The following is a 19,997-nucleotide window of genomic DNA, read 5'->3' as shown; positions in this document are numbered from 1 at the left end:
CTCGTATTATTAGGTGACCCCTCGTTCTAGCTTCCCCCACCATCGGGACCATCCTTTCTGTATCCGCCCTGTCTGGTCCTGTTGCAATTTGATCGGTTTAGAATTAGAGGGGGGGGGATTAATTAATATCTAATTAATCAGTGTCCTCTTTTTCTGACCCTCCTGCCAGTGAATCAAGTTTCTTCCTAATTAATCAAACAAAACAATTCTTAATTTTGAACATTTTTACCAGGCCTTGCCATAACCTGCTCGGTTAAAGGAAAACAATCCCAGCTTCCAACCGCTCTGATCGTGCAGCTCATGCAGTGGGAAGATCAAATTGTACTTATGTTTCTGCCTTGCTCTATTTTTGGAATAACTGATATTTTGTATGGAGCCAATGGAATCCGATTCACCATTCGCATCGTGTCAGCATAAGACCCAAGACTAAGAAAAGACCAGCCTCTGAAAATTAAATTGACCCATGTAAGACTGGACCCTGTGTTTGAACTTTAGATTCCCCGAGCAATATTTCAGAATGTCAAAAAGCAAACCATGATAGGTTAACAGTCTTGTCTCAGTAGACTCAATATCACCTCCCACAACAGATAGTTAAGCACATGATCCAGACCTGTGATCCAATGCAGGAGTGTTTAATGTTCAATTGTTCCACCTTTTAGATGTGATGATATTACAGTCTTTGGGATAGTCTCGCAATATTATTACAAAACTGGTAATCTGCAGGTCTGAACTAAGACTCCAGACACAGGAGTACAAATTCCACCAGGGCATATTGTAATGTTGTGAACAGTTTTGGTCTCCTTATATAAGGATAGATATTTTGGAGGCAGTCCAGAGAAGGTTCTTCAGGTTAATCCCGAGTATGGAGGGATTTTCAAAGCTAGGTAGCATTTCACAGCACAGAAAGAGACCTTTCGGCCCATCGTTACTCTACCTGTCAGCAGAAAAAGAAGAATCTGGCCTTCAATCACAGGCCTTTCGGTGAACAGCCAAACGCGCTGACCAATTGCACTTCAGAGACTGACATGGGCAGAGCTTAAGTTGGTTAGGCCGACACGCATTGGAGTTTAGAAGAATGAGTGGTGAACTTTCTGAGATATATAGTGTTCTTAAGGGGTTTGACAGTGGAGCTGCTCGGGGTTGTTTCGGCTTGTGGGTGAGTCTAGGGCCATAGGGCACAATCTCAGAGTAAGGTGCTGCTCATTTCAGACGAGGATGAAGAGGAATTTCTTCTCTCAGAGGGTAGCGATTCTATGGAATGCTTTGCCGTAGAGAGTTGGCCTGATCAATAAATATGTTCAAGGCTGAGACAGGCAGATTTTTCATCAGTAAGGCAATCAAGGGTTATGGGGATGAGGCGGCAAAGTGGAGTTGTGGATATTTAAAAAAATATATATTTATTAAAGTTTTTTAACACACTTTTTCTCCCTTACAAACAATAACAAAAAGCATTCCATAGAATCACGACCCTCTGAGAGAAGAAATTCCTCCTCATCCTCGTCTGAAATGAGCGGCACCTTACCCCGGTAACAAAAGAGCAAGAAATCGCGCGGAGCAAGATATATACATGACAAGATGATATATTTACATAGCTTTGTACACTGGCTCTCTCCCGTACTTGCCAGTTTCACCAATCCTTCATGTTAACTCTTGCTCGTTCCCCTCCCAGGCAGTCCCCCCCCCCCCCCTGCCCAGGGCATCCCCCCCCCCAGGTTGCTGCTGCTGCTTACCGACCTTCCTCTAACGCTCCGCGAGATAGTCTAGGAACGGTTGCCACCGCCTGTAGAACCCCTGCGCAGACCCTCTCAAGGCAAACTTAATTCTCTCCAACTTTATGAACCCAGCCACATCATTTATCCAGGCCTCCACGCTGGGGGGGCTTTGCCTCCTTCCACATTAGCAAGATCCTTCGCCGGGCAACTAGGGATGCAAAGGCCAGAATGCCGGCCTCTTTCGCCTCCTGCACTCCCGGCTCGTCCACTACTCCAAATAGTGCTAGCCCCCAGCTTGGTTTGACCCGGACTTTCGCCACCTGAGATATTGCTCCCACCACTCCTCTCCAGAACCAATCCAGTGCCGGACATGACCAAAACATATGGACATGGTTCGCCAGGCTCCCCGAGCACCTTCCACATCTGTCCTCTACCCAAAAGAACCTGCTCAACCTCGCCCCCGTCATGTGAGCTCTGTGAACCACCTTAAATTGTATCAGGCTGAGCCTGGCACATGAGGAGGAGGAATTAACCCGACCTAGGGCATCAGCCCACAAACCTTCCTAGATCACTTCCCCCAGCTCCTCCTCCCATTTACTCTTCAACTCTTCTACCAGCGCTTCCCCATCTTCTTTCATCTCCTGGTGTATTGCCGACACCTTGACCTCCCCGAGCCATACACCCGAGATCACACTGTCTTGAATTTCTTGTGCCGGGAGCAACGGGAACTCCCTCACCGGTCGCCTCACAAAAGCCCTCACCTGCATATATCTAAAGGCGTTTCCCAGGGATAACTCGAACTTTTCCTCCAGTGCCCCTCGACTCGCAAACGTCCCGTCAATGAACAGGTCCCCCATTCTTCTAATCCCCACCTGATGCCAGCTCTGGAACCCCCCATCCATCTTCCCCGGGACAAACCGGTGGTTACCCCTGATCAGTGACCACACCGATGCTCCCATTGCACCCCTGTGCCGTCTCCACTGGCCCCAGATCTTTAGCGTTGCCGCCACCTCCGGGCTTGTGGTATACTTTGACAGCGAGAGCGGCAGCGGTGTCATCACCAACGCCCACAGACTCGTTCCTTTACAGGATGCCATCTCCATCCTCTTCCATGCCGCCCCCTCTCACTCCATAACCCACTTGCGGATCATCGCCACATTTGCTGCCCAGTAGTAGCTCCCCAGGTTTGGCAGCGCCAACCCTCCTCGGTCCCTACTGCGTTCCAGGAACCCTCTCCTTACCCTCGGGGTCTTGTTCGCCCACACAAACCCCATTATACTCCTACCTACTCTCTTAAAAAAGGCCTCAGTGATCACGATGGGAAGGCACTGAAATACAAACAGAAACCTCGGAAGGATCACCATTTTGACCGACTGCACCCTACCCGCCAGCGAAAGCGGTAAAATGTCCCATCTTTTGAAAACCTCCTCCATTTGCTCCACCAGCCTCGTCAGATTCAGTTTAGGTAGGGCCCCCCAATCCTGGCTATCTGGATTCCCAGATACCGAAAGCTCCCCTCCGCCCTCCTCAGCGGTAGGTCCCCTATCCCTCTTCCTTGGTCCCCCGCCTGTAATACAAAGAGCTCACTCTTCCCTACATTGAGCTTATAGCCCAAAAAGTCCCCAAACTCCCTTAGAGTCTGCATGACCTCCACCATCCCCTCCATTGGATCCACCACATACAGCAACAGGTCATCCGCATATAGCGACACCCGATGCTCTTCTCCACCTCGGACCACCCCCCTCCATTTATTAGACTCCCTCAATAACATGGCCAATGGTTTGATCGCCAATGCGAACAACAGGGGGGACAGGGGGCACCCCTGCCTCGTCCCTCGGTACAGTCAAAAGTATTCCGACCTCCGCCGGTTCATCGCTACACTCGCCACCGGGGCTCTGTAAAGGAGCTTAACCCAACTGATAAACCGTCCCCCAAACCCAAACCTACGCAGCACCTCCCAGAGGTACTCCCACTCTACTCTGTCAAAGGCCTTCTCCGCGTCCATAACTACCACTATCACCGCCTCTCCCTCCACCGATGGCGTCATCATAACGGTTAAGAGCCGCCGCACGTTACTGTTTAATTGCCTGCCCTTTACGAATCCCTTCTGGTCTTCATGGATCACCTCCGGTACACAGTCTTCGATCCTCGTGGCCAGCACTTTTGCCAGCAACTTTGCATCCACATTAAGGAGCGAGATCGGCCTGTTTGATCCACATTGCTGTGGGTCCTTGTCCCGCTTTAGGGTCAAAGAAATTGTCACTTCTGACATTGTCGGAGGCAGTGTCCCCTCCTCTCTTGCCTCATTAATAGCGGGGCCAACAGGTCTACGTACTTCCTGTAGAACTCCACCGGGAACCCGTCCGGTCCCGGGGCCTTCCCCGCCTGCTCAACTCCTCCAACCCAAATCGGCCTCCCCAAACCCTTGATCAGCTCCTCCAACCCATTTGGTGCCCCCAAACCAGCCACCTCTTGCTCCTACACACTCAGGAATCTCAGCCGGTCTAGGAATCGTCTCGTCCCCTCTTCCCCCGCGGGGGGCTGGGATCTGTACAGCTCTTCATAGAAGGCCTTAAATACCTCGTTTATTTTCGTCGCACTCCAAACCGTGGCACCCCTTCCATCTCTGACTCCCCCTATTTCCCTCGCTGCCATCCTCTTACGGAGCTGGTGTGCCAGCATCCGACAAGCCTTTTCCCCATACTCGTAGGTCGCCCCCTGCGCTTTCCTCCACTGTGCCTCCGCCTTCCCTGTGGTCAACAGGTCAAACTCCGTCTGGAGCCGTCGTCTTTCCCCAAGTAATCTTTCCTCCAGGGCCTCTGCGTATCTCCTGTCCACTCTCAAAATCTCCCCCACTAACCTCTCCCTTTCCATGCCCTCTGTCTTCTCCCTATGGGCCCTAATGGAGATTAGCTCTCCCCTGATCACCGCCTTCAACGCCTCCCATACCACCCCCACCCGCACCTCACCATTGTCGTAGGCCTCCAAGTACCTTTCGATACACCCCCTCACCTTCCCACACACCACCTCGTCCGCCAGCAGTCCCACATCCAGCCGCCACAGCGGGCGTTGGTCCCTCTCCTCTCCCAGCTCCAGTTCCACCCAGTGCGGGGCATGGTCCGAAACGGCTATGGCCGAATACTCCGTCCCCTCCACCCTCGGGATGAGCGCCCTACCCAGAACAAAGAAATCTATCCGGGAGTGGACTTTGTGTACATGGGAGAAGAAAGAAAATTCCCTGGCCTGCGGCCTTGCAAACCGCCATGGGTCCACTCCCCCCATCTGATCCATAAACCCCTTAAGTACCTTGGCCACCGCCGGCCTCTTTCCAGTCCTTGATTTGGAGCGGTCCAGTGCTGGATCCAACACTGTATTGAAGTCCTCTCCCATTATCACGCCTCCTATCTCCAGGTCCGGAATGCGCCCCAACATGCGCTTCATGAATCCTGCATCATCCCAGTTCGGGGCGTATACGTTTACCAACACCACCCACGTCCTTGCAGCCTACTGCTCACCATTACATATCGCCCTCCATTGTCCACTACAATAGTCTTGGCCTCAAATGTCACCCGCTTTCCCACCAATATTGCCACCCCTCTATTCTTCAAGCCCAGTCCCGAGTGGAATACCTGTCCTACCCATCCCTTTCTTAGCCTGAACTGGTCCGCCACCTTCAGGTGTGTCTCTTGGAGCATGACCGCATCCTGGAGCATGACCACGTCCGCCTTCAGTCCCTTTAAGTGCGCGAACACTCGAGCCCTCTTCACCGGCCCATTCAGGCCCCTCACATTCCACGTTATCAGCTGGATTGGAAGGGCTCTCACCCCCCCCACCCCCCCCCCCCCCCCCCCCGCCGACTAGCCATCTCCTTTTCTGGGCCAGTCCCGTGTCCACACCTCCCTCGCCCTCCAGTCCCCCAGACGGGGACCCCCGCCCCGACCACCTCTTCTGTGTCCCATTCCCTTTCGGCCAGTGCAGCAGCAACCCTTCCCCCCCCCCCCCCTTCCTCCTCTCCCCTCCCCCCCGCTAGACCCCTGTCTAGCCTTTTTGCTCCCCCCATGTCACTCCCGTAAGTCAGCTGACACCTGCTGACCCCGGCTTCCCCCGGTGTCCCATTGACCTCCCCGTGTGGGAGTCCCCCAATCTATCTGCATTCCTTCGTTCCCCTTCCCGCCTTTCTTCCCAACACCGCGCTTTCCACAGCCCACTCTGCCCCCTCTGGCGCATCTCCTGTCGCGGCCTTGTCTCTCTCCCCCAGACCATGTAACATTCCTGCGCGTGGTTGACCCCCTATATACACCAACCATCACACATCAAACCTCAAACGTCCCCCCCACCCTCACAAACCCTCAGTAACAGTCCAACTTTTCGGTTTGAATAAAGGTCCACACCTCTTCAGGCGTTTCGAAGTAATAGTGTTGGCCCTTGTATGTGACCCACAGTCACGCTGGCTGCAGCATTCCGAATTTCCCTTCTTTCCGGTACAACGCCGCTCTGGCCCGGTTGAAACCTGCTCGCCGCTTTGCAACCTCCGTGCTCCAGTCCGGGTATATTCGGATCTCTGCATTGTCCCACTTACGGCTTCGGTCCTTCTTGGCCCATTTCAGGACCCACTCTCTGTCCGTGAACCGGTGAAACCTCACCAGCATCGCCCTTGGCGGCTCATTTGCCTGGGGCTTCCTCGCCAGCACCCGGTGTGCCCCGTCCAACTCCAGCGGCCTCGAAGGGGCCACCTTGCCCATCATCGCCCCGAGCATCGTGCTCGCATATGCCCCAGCATCGGCCCCCTCCAATCCTTCAGGGAGACCCAGGATCCGCAGATTCTTTCTCCTCGACCTGTTCTCCAGGTCTTCGAGTCTTCCCGCCCACCTCTTGTGTAGCGCCTCATGCTGCTCCACTCTCACCGCCAGGCCCAAGAGCTCGTCCTCGTTCTGACTGACTCTTTTCTCTACCTCCTGGATCTTAACATCGTGGGCCTTCTGGGTGATCCCGAGTCCTTCAATTGCCGAAAGCATAGGCGCCAGCATCTCCTTGCGCATGTCCTCGCGCTGCTCCTCGAAGCAGCGCTTGATGAACTCCTGCAGCTACCCTTTGTCTCTGGCCGCCGCCATTTTGTTTTCTTTCCCTCGCTTCTCCCGCTGCTCCAGTGACGATTTTTTGGCCGTTACACTTCTGGTCCCTTTCATAGAAGTTGGAGGGGGACCTCTCTCTTCCCTTCCCCACGGGTTGACGTCAAAAAAAGTTCCGTTGGGGCTCCTCTAGCGAGCCCGAAAGTCCGTGGTAGCGGGAGCTGCCGAATCGTGCGGCTTAGCTCCGCATAGCCGCAACCGGAAGCAGTTGTGGATTTTATCAGATCAGCCACGATCTCATTGAATGGCAGATCATATTCCATCAGCTGAATGGCCAACATCTGCTCCTCCCTCTTATAGTTTTATGGTAGCTGGGGGAAATAGCAATTGAATGAATTAATAAATCAGAAATAAAAATCATCGTGTCATTCATAATACTCATGAAGCTATCGAAATTTCGCCAAGTCCAGCAGATTCACCAATGTCCTTCAGGAGGAGAAAGCTTCCCTCCTTAATCTCTCTGCCCTATATGTAACTCTAGGTCAACAGTGATGGGTTGACTATTAACTATCTCTGATATTGCCGAGCAAGCAAGTCAGTTGATGGGAAGATGCTACAGAAAGTCAAATGTGAATTAAACCGCCCGAAGTGCACCTTATCAAAAAGGTGGTTCACATCCGGCTCCTCGGGGTGGACAGTTAATGCTGACTGTGTCACTGATGGCCATATGGCGGAAATAAATCCAAAACTGTTCAAAGTACTGCAGATTCTGGAAATCTAAAACTAAAACAACAAAAAAGGCTGCTCAGCAAGTCAGTGAGCATCAGCAGAGAGAGGAACAGATTCACATTTCAGGTGGATTACCTCATTGACATAATTCTAAAGAGCAGAGCTGCTTTTCCCAGTATGCTAGACCAATGTCCGTTCTTCAACTAAAATCACAGATTAGCTGGTCACTTATCACATCTCAGTTTGTGGGAGCTTGCTGTGCACAAATTCCCTGCTCTGTTTCCAACATTACAGCAGTGACTAAATTCAGCAAAAATATATCAGTGAGTTTTAAGGGCGTTGGGATGACCTGAGATCGAGTAAAGCGTTTTACAAAAGCAAGCTCTTTCCAAATGTTTACATTTTAAACTGCAAGTTGTAACATGTCGAATGATCTGAGATTAATGTGACAATAGATCACTCCTCTGCCTTACGTTTTAATTTAAATACTTTAAACTGGTTAATATTTCAATCAAAGTAACATTCAGTGGAAAAGTAGCTGGTTAAAGGTGCTTTATTAATTGAGGCTTCATAACTTTCAGAATGAATATTTAATTTAAATCTATTTTTCTTTCAATTAAGTAACATCTGTTCTAATGGAAGTTTCTATTCACTTTAACCAACTGTCAATATTCTTAAAATAAACCACTATTTGGAGTTGAAACCAATCAATACGTGAATATGTTTATCTCGTTTTGCTGAAATGCACACTTAATTGTGACCAGTGAGGTGTTTAGGTAAATAAACACAGAAATAGAAGTCCCAGTTTAGATTGTGGACTGAGAAAAACAAAACAAATATTTCCCCACCAACACAACACTGAAATAGAGGCAAGGATGCAAATAGATCAACGGATTCCAGTAATGCTTGTTTTTCGACATTTTCTATTCATCAGTTATATGAGAAAAATTTCATGATGATATCCATGTTCAGAATTAGGAAAGATTCCCTCTAATCTCTAAATATAAGGACCTGCGAAATGTGTTCGTGGAGTTTTTCTGTATCCTATCTCCTTCTCTGCCTTTCTGATAACTCTCCACGATGGGTCATTGTGCTTAATCGACAACATGAAGTCAACATGTGGCCAATACATTCTCTCAGCCCAATCGCACCCCATTGGTTTCCAACTAAATGGATTGAATCCAATGAATTGGAATACGTAGAGGGAGTTTAACTCTAATATGTGGTTGGAGCATTCAATGATCTTGGAGTGTTTAATGAGAACTGTAGGAAAATGTTACCCTATCTGGGCTGGGCCTGGTGGCGAGGATTTGATGTGGCAGGGCCGGAGAATCTTTCCTTGTACTTCACCAAGCTGCCGTGACCTTGGAGCATTTGTTTGCCCAGGGTGGAGCAAGCTTTACTTGCATGTAACCTGCACTAAACCTGCCCTGTGAGTGTTTGTTATGGATGTGCACAGGGTGATTTACTCCGTATCTGAACTCTGCTGGACCTGACCTGGGTGAGTTTGATGGAAAAATGCAAGGTTTCTTTACCCAGTAACTAACCCCACTGTCAACCTGGCTTGGGGATCTCGGAATGAAGAGTGCAGAAGAGCTTTCGCCTGGTATAGAACCCTTGATTTCCAGGCCTTTAATGTGTCTAAGCGAGTTATGTAGAGGGAATTTCGTTCCACATAATAATAATCGCTTATTGTCACAAGTAGGGTTCAATTAAGTTACTGTGAAAAGCCTCAAGTCGCCACATTCCACCGCCTGTTGAGAGAGGCCGGTATGGTAATCGAACCCGCACTGCTGGCATTGGTCTGCATTGCAAGCCAGCTTTTTAGCCCGCTGTGCTAAACCAGCCCCTCATGCAATCTGCAGCTTCTCTGGGAATGTTTGATGGGGACAGTATGATTGAAGAAGTCCTGGCAACATCTTGCCTCCAACCAATGATGCAACTGTCCTGCGAGTGTTTGAAGGGACAGTAGGCCCTGCCTCTGTATTGTACCAGGCCGTGAACCCACCTCTGTTTATGTTATACTACCTCGTACCCGTGTCAGTTTATATTCAATAAGGATCTGTTTCTGATTATAGAACATAGAACATAGAACAATACAGCGCAGTACACGCCCTTCGGCCCACGATGTTGCACCGAAACAAAAGCCATCTAACCTACACTATACCATTATCATCCATATGTTTATCCAATAAACTTTTAAATGCCCTCAATGTTGGCGAGTTCACTACTGTAGCAGGTAGGGCATTCCACGGCCTCACTACTCTTTGCGTAAAGAACCTACCTCTGACCTCTGTCCTATATCTATTACCCCTCAGTTTAAAGTTATGTCCCCTCGTGCCAGCCATTTCCATCCGCGGGAGAAGGCTCTCACTGTCCACCCTATCCAACCCCCTAATCATTTTGTATGCCTCTATTAAGTCTCCTCTTAACCTTCTTCTCTCCAACGAAAACAACCTCAAGTCCATCAGCCTTTCCTCATAAGATTTTCCCTCCATACCAGGCAACAGCCTGGTAAATCTCCTCTGCACCCGCTCCAAAGCCTCCACGTCCTTCCTATAATGCGGTGACCAGAACTGTACGCAATACTCCAAATGCGGCCGTACCAGAGTTCTGTACAGCTGCAACATGACCTCCTGAATCCGGAACTCAATCCCTCTACCAATAAAGGCCAACACTCCATAGGCCTTCTTCACCACCCTATCAACCTGGGTGGCAACTTTCAGGGATCTATGTACATGGACACCTAGATCCCTCTGCTCATCCACACTTTCAAGAACTTTTCCATTAGCCAAATATTCCACATTCCTGTTATTCCTTCCACTGATTGTTCATATTAAACTAGGCCACCAATTAGAGGACATGCCTTGATCAATAAGGAGTTCAGGGGTTATTGGAAGAAGGCAGGAGAATGGGGATTCGGAACATATCGGCCAGGATTTAATGGCGGAGCAGTCTCGATGGGTCGAATGGCCTAATTCTGCTCCTATATCTTATGGACACATGGAATCTGTTTGTCTCTGTTTACATTAACCTAGAACCTGACTCTGTTTCTATTAATTTAAACCTGTCTCTGTATTAAATTAGACACAGCCTCAGTTCTGCATTGGGCCATATCTCTGTTCATATTACATTGGGCCCAGCCTCAGTATTTGCTGCGGTACACCATGCACAATAATGTCGAAAGTGGCTGGGGTGGAAATTGTGAAGATAAAGAAAAACTGAGGTAACAGTAATAATGTAAAATTCTTCAGCGAACAATGCTGATCTATGCCCAGATAAACGTCGCCATCTGTCTTGTCAGCACCCTAGTTGTGTGTACATACAACCACAGATCTCCCTGATCTTCTTGCAGCCATTTCAAATTGTGCAACTTAACTTCTATTGCCTGGGCCTAGTGCAATAAACTAAGGGAATGGACCAGTTGTAATTGTGCAACATAAGCAAAGGACCATTAGATAAATAACTGAGTACTTAATGTTACAGCAACATTCATTCTCTTCACAACGGCCACACAGTAGCTGCAGTGTGTAACATCGACGGGATGCACTGCAACAACTCGCCAAGAATTCTTCAACAGCACCTTCCATACCCGAGACCTCCGAGAATCACAAGGGCAGCAAGCACATGGGAACACAATACTCTGCATCCTCCTACACATACAGCTCTCTGGGGCAGAAATTGGTCTTGGGCATTGGAAAAGAAGAAATGCCAACTGAAATCTAATTCCGCTAACTGCACTGAAAATGAATATCAAATGTTGCATCGCACACACTGTAGACACTATACATCCCGTTTCAGGCTGTTGCCATATACTGATTTCTTGTCCAAAATATGTATTTAATATATTATATTTCCATCTCAAAGACATGTGGTATAATGCTCCCACAGTTAAAAACAGAGGTATCATATGGTGCATTAATAAAAGTGAGCAGGTCTCGGAAAAAATAGGCAGATTCAGGATCAAATATCGAATCCCTATAGGTCAGAAGGTCACTCGGCCCATAGTATCTGCACCTACCTATGAAAGATCACCCTCCCCCATCCCCCGCCCTTGCACCATGACCTGCGCAATTTAGAATGGCCAATAAACTTAACCGACGCATCTTTGGACTATGGGAGGAAACCGGAGCACCCAGAGGAAAGCCACTCAGACACAGGGAGAAAGTGCAATCTCGGCACGATAGTCAAGAATTGAACCCTGGAGCTATGAGGCAGCAGTGCTAACCACTGTGCCACCGTGCCGCCGGCACCATAAGCAGAGGCTGGGTCTCGTGCAATCTAAACTGAGTTCTGGTCTAGCGGAGTGTCGACTGATACAAATTGAGACATAAACAATGCAGCAATAAGAAGGATATTGTACAATACAAGAATAACAGGCAGGGCCTAGTGTTATATAAACAGGGACATGGGCAGGTGTAGCATTAACTAAAGCATGATTGAGTTTATTAGAATCTAAATATCTAGTAGAGTAATAATTGAGACAGAACCACATGTGATGCAAACAGAATGTTGTTCCAGTTTATGATGCACAGATAAAAGTTCTGATGCAGTAACGATTGTGACGCATTTCTTACCAGATTCACCGAGACATGGGTCAGTGCGTCATAATTAATGATTTGTAATATAAACAGGGTGTGGGCTGGTATATTAACAACTGATATTCAGCCGAGTGCAGGAAAACTGAGAGAGAGCCTGTTGCAATGTGATAGAGACACGGCCGAGTGTAATGTAATCCGAGGCGGGGGCTGGGTGAATGTAAGTTGAGCGATATGTTTAAAATGGTTTAGTGGGATCTTGGCGTCACCAGTAACGTCAACATTCGATGCCAATTCCTAATTGCCCTTGAGAATGAGGTGCTGAGCCCACTTATTGAACCATTGCATTCCATACTGACTAAGTACACCCACAGTGCTGATAGGAAGGGATTCCAGGATTTTGACCAGTGACAGTGAAGGAACAGAAACATAGTTCCCATCAAGATGGTGTGTGGCTTGGCGGAGAACTTGCAAGGCCTGCTGTTGTAATGCATCGGTCGGGCCTGGTCCTTTTAGATGGCTGAGTTTGTGGGTTTGGGAGGAGGCAGTTGCTGCAATAGATCCTTGAATATCGTTCACGCTGCTAGAATTGTACACCCGTGATTCAGGCAGTGAATGTTTAAGCTGGTGGATGGGGTGTTCGTCGAGTCGGCTGCTTTGTCGTGGATGGCGTCGCGATTCTCGAGTGTTGCTTGATGGGCACACTTCAGACAAATGGAGAACATTCAGTTAAACTCCTGACTTCTGCCTTATCGATGATGGATCTGGGTTAGGAGGTCAGGAGGTGAGATGCTCACCGCAGAATTTCCAGCCACTGAGCTGCTGTTGTAGCCATAGTATTTAAAATATTCTTCCAATTCAGTTATTAATCAATGATAATACAGAGGATGTTGATAGTGAGTGATTCAATCGCGGTGGTGTCATTTAAAATCCTGGCGAGATGGTTAGAATCTCCCTTTTTGGGATAGTCATTGCCTGACACTTGTCAGTCCAAGTCTGAATGTTGTCCAAGTCTTGCTGTATATGAAGACAGACTGCTTCAGTATTATAGGAGTCGAATATGGTGCAGAACACTGGGTAATCATCAGCGAACATCCCACTTCTGACGTTATGATGAATTGTGAAGCTGTGGCCGGGGACATTATGCTGTGGAGACTATATGTGACAGGGTGATCCTTGACACTTCTCATAAAGTTGCTGATAATCGAATGCGGACTGATAGGGAAATAATTAGCTGGGTTGGATTTATCCTGCCTTTTGTGGACGGGTCATGTTTGGCAATGATACACATTGTTGGGTACATGCCAGTGCTGTACCTGTACTGGAGGAACTTGTCTGGGGCGCAGCCAGTTCTGGAGCACAAACCTTCAACATTGTTGCTGGAATGTTGCCAAGGATAATGCATTTGCAGCGCCGTCTGCCATTTCTTGATATCGTGTGGAGTGAATCAAATTTCCTGAAGACTGACACCCATGATGATGCGGACCACCGGAGGAGGCCGAGATGGATCATCCTCTCGACACCTCTGGCAGAAACTTTCAGTCTTGTTTTTTGCTCTGACGTGCTGGGGTCCCCCATCATTGAAGAGGGAAATTTTATTGATGCTCCTATTCCGGCTACTTGTTTATTTATTCATTAATATTCAGGACTGGATGTGGCAAAACTGCAGAGATAGATCCTGTATATTGAAAATAGGATCACATTGATTGTGTGATATAAACATTGACAAGTACTGGTGCAGTACTAATTGAAACAGAGAGTCGCGTATTATAAACAAAGACAGAGTCTAGTCTGACAAAAATACAGATGGAGTCCAATTTAAAATGAGCAGAGACAGCAGTAATTATTGAGGCAATGTCTGCTTCATGTAATGTGAGGCATTTCGATTTAAATTCCATCTGCTGGCCAAACTTTGCAATTGCAGTTACTGTGAAAATGTCGCTGTCAGGTATAATCTATGATGTTGATGTATCCATAATCCATTCCCACAAATGTAAAATCACATCGCCTTCTGCGGGAGGTGCCAACATTTAAAGTGTAACTAATTGCAGGTGTCGCTGGCTGATTCTCCCACATTGAGATCAGCACCAGAGCAAAGCGGCTCAATTCCTGGTAATGCATTTTTGTTCATCTTTGTTAAATGGAGGAATCTTTACCTGGGCGCTTAATGGAGTCCGTGGGAAATGTAACATTCATCTAACAAACATAGTGTTGGGGAGAGTTTATTGATTCATTATACCACCTGGAAAATGGTTGGGGTCATTGTCTCCGACGCTTCCCAGGAAGTTAACATGGGATTTTAATTTTAAAGGGGAAATGTGGGTGTGCGTGTAAGACAGAGAGAATGCGTGTGTGAGAGACTGTGTGTGTGTGTGTGTGTTTGTGTGAAACACATGTTGCGTACAACTAAATTTCACAAAGGCCACGGCATCCTTCTTTTTCCAATAGATACACAGCAAATAGTTCCACAAATGTTGCACCTGAAGCTCCCAATTGTCTTCTGGGTTGTCATTTTCTCGGTTTGTGTCTATTTCAAAGCTGCTCAATCCACTGGTCCTGGTGGTTCACACCAGCCCGCCGGAGGTGTCGCCATTATTTTCCGTTTGCAGCTGGTGACACCCAAGTGTGATGATCAATGTTTAGGTTTAGGGACATTATGTCAAACTTGGAAGAATCATTGAAGCGGATATCGGGCTTCCCACTGGATGCGTGGCTCCGGCTACTTCGCAAAGTGGAAATTCCTTGGTCGTGTGACCATGTCACATTTAGGGACCATACTGGAAATGTGCAAACCACCTATTTTTAATTGTCTTGGAGAGACTTGGAAGCTCTGACTTTGAGAGAACTGCCGCATTTCTGATTTTGTCCCGCCAGTAAATATCCATAATGCATTGCGGACAACAAAGATGAAATTGGCTGAGCTATTTTTCTTGACAGCTGGAAGTCGTTGTTTCACATCCATACAACAAGGTTCTGAGAACTCGGGCCTTATAAACCATCAGCTTGTTCCAAAGGGTCAGCTTGATATTATTCCATGGACATTCAATGAGTAAAACAAAGGTCGGATCTGCTTTCCCCATGTCAGCATCACATTCTACTTCAAGGCAGCCTCTCAGCGCGGAAACTCGGCAGCAGAAATTGCTCGCCTGCTCTTATTTTGCGTGACCATTGGCGAAAGTGCAACACCTTGTCCCACGACCACGGTTTTCCTCATACTACTCATTGGTAAGGAAGAACAAATTACAGGCACCGGAGACATAGTTTCTGTAGATGATGTTTTGTTTGGATGATTCCGCGTAGAGGAATTCTCTGTGGAGGATGTATTGTGATTATGTCTCCGTTTTGATGACTGGAAGGTTGTAGAGGTTGCAGCCTGGCCTAGTGTGCAAGTGGACTTCATCCATATCTTCAGGGAAGACGAAGATCAGCAGGATGCTGTCCAATAAAGTTGGGTGTGGGACACGGTCCTCTTTCATTCAATTATTCACTTAGAATCTGTCGGAAGTGGAATCATCAATCTGTACAGTGTTTTGCCAGGGAAAGAGTGAATGAAACAGTGGAGCTTTAGCAGACTGCCAAATGTCTCCAAATCGGATAGTCCCTGCTCTGCTGACGGTGTCGAAAGTTTATTGAGATTGACGAAAGTAAGGTGAAGAGGTAGACGTGTGGCAGAGAGAGCAGATCATGTCCAGAGTAAATCTTGCGACATGAATACCGTGCCTTGCTTCGAGCTACATTCGGCCTGCAAGCAGATGAAGTATTTAAAGTGTGAAACTAGCAGAGGCCTTCCCAGTACTGCTATGAGTGAGATATGTCAATAGTTGCTGCAGTTTCCTCTGTCCACTTTGCTTTCACATATTGGTTATGATTTTACATCATGAATCTCCTGAGAAGGAGAAGGCCATAAATGTTCAGAAACATAGTAATTATATTCACAGTTTTTCATTTATTTAAGAACATAAATAATTAGATTCACCAACTCCCATCGTTTCACAAAGATTACAACAGTTTTAAATTAAGTTATACGGTGTGGCCGTCGCAGGCTCGCCATGATTTATTGTCCATCGCTAATTACCCTTCACAAAGGGCGGTGAACTGCGTGTTTGAACCTCTGCAGTTACTCTGGTGCAGGCACACCGACGATGCTGTTAGGGAGGGAGTTCTAGTCATTTGAACCAGCGACAGCGAAGATTCGGCGATATATTTCCAAGTCAGGGTAGTCAGTGATTTGGAGCGGAATTTCCAGGTGGTGATGGTAGAAATGAAAATGTCTGTACCTAATGTGACGTTATTGCACCTTTAAATCCCGATTTGTTATTACACTGTTTTGGAAAGTAATTCAAAGTCTGCAGCTGTCCACTGAGTTTCGCGGTATTTCTGTTTTCACATTAATATGTTTTTAGTCTGGTGTCTTCATTAATTTGGGTGAGGACATCTTGAGTGACTTGTACATGAAATGACCACATGTTCCAAATATTACCGTCCCTCCTCAACGTAATCATGTTCCCGCTTTCTGTCATTGAGATGAAGATTCACCATCAGCAGAGAAGAACACCAGCACCACAGGAGTATCTCCAGTTTCCTCCTAGTAACGCCCAGCTGGTCTGTTCCCAATAGTCTGGGGATGGAATTCACACAGAAAATCTTCAGCCACCGATTGTATCATTCTGACGCAAATTATAAAGGACCAGCTTTAATTTGTGAAGTCATCAAGCGCAAAACTGAGAATGTAGAACAGCATCTTTCAGGACCATCTATCCATCCATCCATCAACCCCATTCACTGATTCCTCAATCAACATATTTAGGCATCCAACCAACATCCATCCCTACATCAAAGCCGTAATCCTTTTATCTTTTGGTTGGGCGGTGGGGGAGTATTAATGCCATTGAACCAATAATGCAAAGGCTCAGGCTAATTCTGTGGGAACTCGCGAACAAATCCTACCATGGCCGGTGGGGGAACTTGAGTTCAATTAATAAATCTGGAATATAGACTAACTGTGTCCATGGAATCCCCTCTGCTTCACCAATGAAGGAAATGTGACATCCCTCCCTGGTCTCACCTACATGTGGCTCCAGTCAGACAGCAACATGTCTGACTCTTCAGTTCCTTCTGAGCTGCCCCAGCAAACCACTCAGTTCAACAGCAATTAGGGACAGGGAACACACGGTGGTCTTGCCAGTGAGTCTCACATTCCATGGAAGCATGTAGGAAAAAAGACAGAATATACATGTTGATCTGTTACAAATGGGCCCCTGTCTGATAGTCTAATTGTATTTCTATCCATCATCACAATGTTATGAGATGTGGGAGAGATCTCCAGCCGGCTGTTGTTGCTAAGAGGGACAAGAAAAGCTGGATAACTCTCCTTTCCTGAGATGGGAACAGTTCAGATAGGTTCGCAATTTAAAACGTAAAATGATGTCCAGTACTGTTGCTGGGTAGATTTGTTTATAAATAGTCCTCATTGACAATGTTAAGAGTTTGAAGTTGGCTTGCAGCCAAACGGTCAGTACTGAGGAAACAGATCTCTGAAGAAAAATCCAGATGCTTCCTGTAAACAACTTTGAACATTCGAGCCTGCCTGCTGCAGGCGGCTGGATTGCTGCCAAATACTGTGTGGGGCAGATTAGCCTGAATATGAATGGATAAAATGGGATTTATTCATTTAAACAATAAATGTTTCAGTCGCACATGAAGTAAACGTTTTAAATGGTGTTCCATCTAAATAAATATATTCAGTGAATGCTGTGATCACGCTGAGGTTAGACGCGATTGGAACATTGTAAACTGACCAGATGCTATTTAATTTATATTAGTTCTGAGTAAAGATCACTGTAGTTATTGAAGTCCGTTTGTTAAGTACCTAATGAAGTGAGAGTGAGTGGTGTTCATGGACCCAATCCACAAGCCCAATAAGACGAGGTACTTAAATAAAATCATAAAACTGCCTTGAACCCGCCTGAATTCCTGGAATATTCTCCGAGTTGTTCACTTCATTTAAACGGAGGCGTCTCTTATACCTGATTAACACCGTGTTCTGTACAGTTTAATTTGTGCTGATTTCCATTATTATTTAACAGTCCCTCTCATTGCTGCCAATGAGTGGAGAAATGACCAGTTCATGACCTGCTTCAGTGGAAGATAAAACATTTATTCTTGTGATATTGTGTAACATTCCGCAAAATCCTGTGTTCCCAACATAGCGAAAGTTAGACAGCCGGTGGCCAGTGAAATTAGCGGCATTGATTTGGATGCTGAAGGATAACTTTGCTGATCGCCCTGTCCGTTCTGATTCATTCTGTCAAATGTTAATGTCAATTTTATGTTTGCAAGCGGGTTTCTTTTACCGCTAATGTTCACAGGACTGTCTGAGGCTCAGGGGCAGTTCCGGAAATGTAAGGAGAGACGTTGTGTAATGTTAGGAGCCTTGTCTGCAGACCCGCAATGCTCAGTGATAGCCATCCGCACTGCAAATGGAATCACCTTATTCATTCCCGCATTCCGACATAAATCGTCAACAATTCCTCTGATAAATGATACATGTTTACAAATGGAATAGGGACCCGGAGTGTTGCAAATCAGACTGACATACAACCTATTCCCTGACAAAATAATTAGTCTTTTTAAGATCATCTCAATATATTGGAGTAGAAATAAAGGGACTGAATTTGCAATGGAATCGTTATTTTCTTAACAGATGAGCAAACGTAATTTCGCAATGGGGACATTATAAAGAATCGATTCAGAGAAACAAATATCCCGCTACAGATAAATGTCTATTTAATAATAACCCATAGTAAATCTCTGGGTCCATTCTGTAGGGGGGGGGGGGGGGGGGGGGCGGGGCGTGGATCCAGTCGCCGCCTCCACCAGGGAATCAACAGGCGGCGCCTGGAAACCCGCCCCCTTCTGCCGGGTATTTAAATGCCGCTCACTGGGACCCGAATCCAACAGTCCGGGAGCTGGTTTGTTCACTGAGTTCCTGACACAACCATTTCCCCCAAATGACCAGAAGGATGAGGTGGGCCATTTCTCTCAGTTTGTTGCTGACCTTCGTATCCCGTGAGTAGTTTTTACTGTCCAAGTCTCTCACTGTTACTGTCTCAGTGTTAGTCTCTCTCTGGAATGTTCCAGAGTCACCAATCATTTCACCAGCATTAATCCTCGGGCTTTTTGATATATTTTTATAGGTGTCCAGTCGGAGGTTGTGTTGACTCAGCCAGAGGCAGAGAGCGGGCGTCCCGGAGGCTCCCTGAGGCTGACCTGTAAAACCAGCGGGTTCAATCTTGGCAGCTACCGTATGCACTGGGTCCGCCAGGTCCCCGGTCAGGGGCTGGAGTGGCTGGTTTACTACTATAGTTCATCCAGCAACAACTACGCTCCAGCAATTAAAGATCGATTTACTGCGTCCAAAGACACTTCGAACAACATCTTCTCTTTGGCCATGACGAACCTGAAGACCGAAGACACCGCCATCTATTACTGTGCAAGAGACCACAGCGAGAGGAACCAGGGCTGGACCCGCACAAGAACAGCTCGAGAGGGAATTCAGCAACTTGCACCTTAACCTGAAGGTCAGTACTTGATCCAAATGTAATTATTTATGGCAGTGATCAGAGTCAAAACACAAGCTGCTTCTTACATAACTGACACAGGGAAAATTAAACAGTAAAACCGAACAAACCAATCGATCTGCAAGTATTAGCTTTTGTCTGTTGATGTTTACTGTTAACAGTTTCAGTAAATCCAGGCCTGGATATACTCATCGTTGTATTATTTCTGATACTTGGAGAAAGTATCTGTACATTGCGTTTTATGAACTGCTGTCTAAATTGTAAATTAGATCAGAAGTAATCGTCTATTTGAAGTGAATATTGAGCGGCAGGGCTGAACAGGGAGTGAGTGCAGTTTTTGTGCGGGTGTCTGTCACTGTGACTACAGCA

The sequence above is a fragment of the Scyliorhinus torazame genome, chromosome 5 (assembly GCF_047496885.1).
Source record: "Scyliorhinus torazame isolate Kashiwa2021f chromosome 5, sScyTor2.1, whole genome shotgun sequence".
NCBI classification, from domain to species: Eukaryota; Metazoa; Chordata; class Chondrichthyes; order Carcharhiniformes; family Scyliorhinidae; genus Scyliorhinus; species Scyliorhinus torazame.
The sequence above is the reverse complement of the archived record's forward strand: the minus strand, read 5'-3'. Positions refer to the sequence as shown.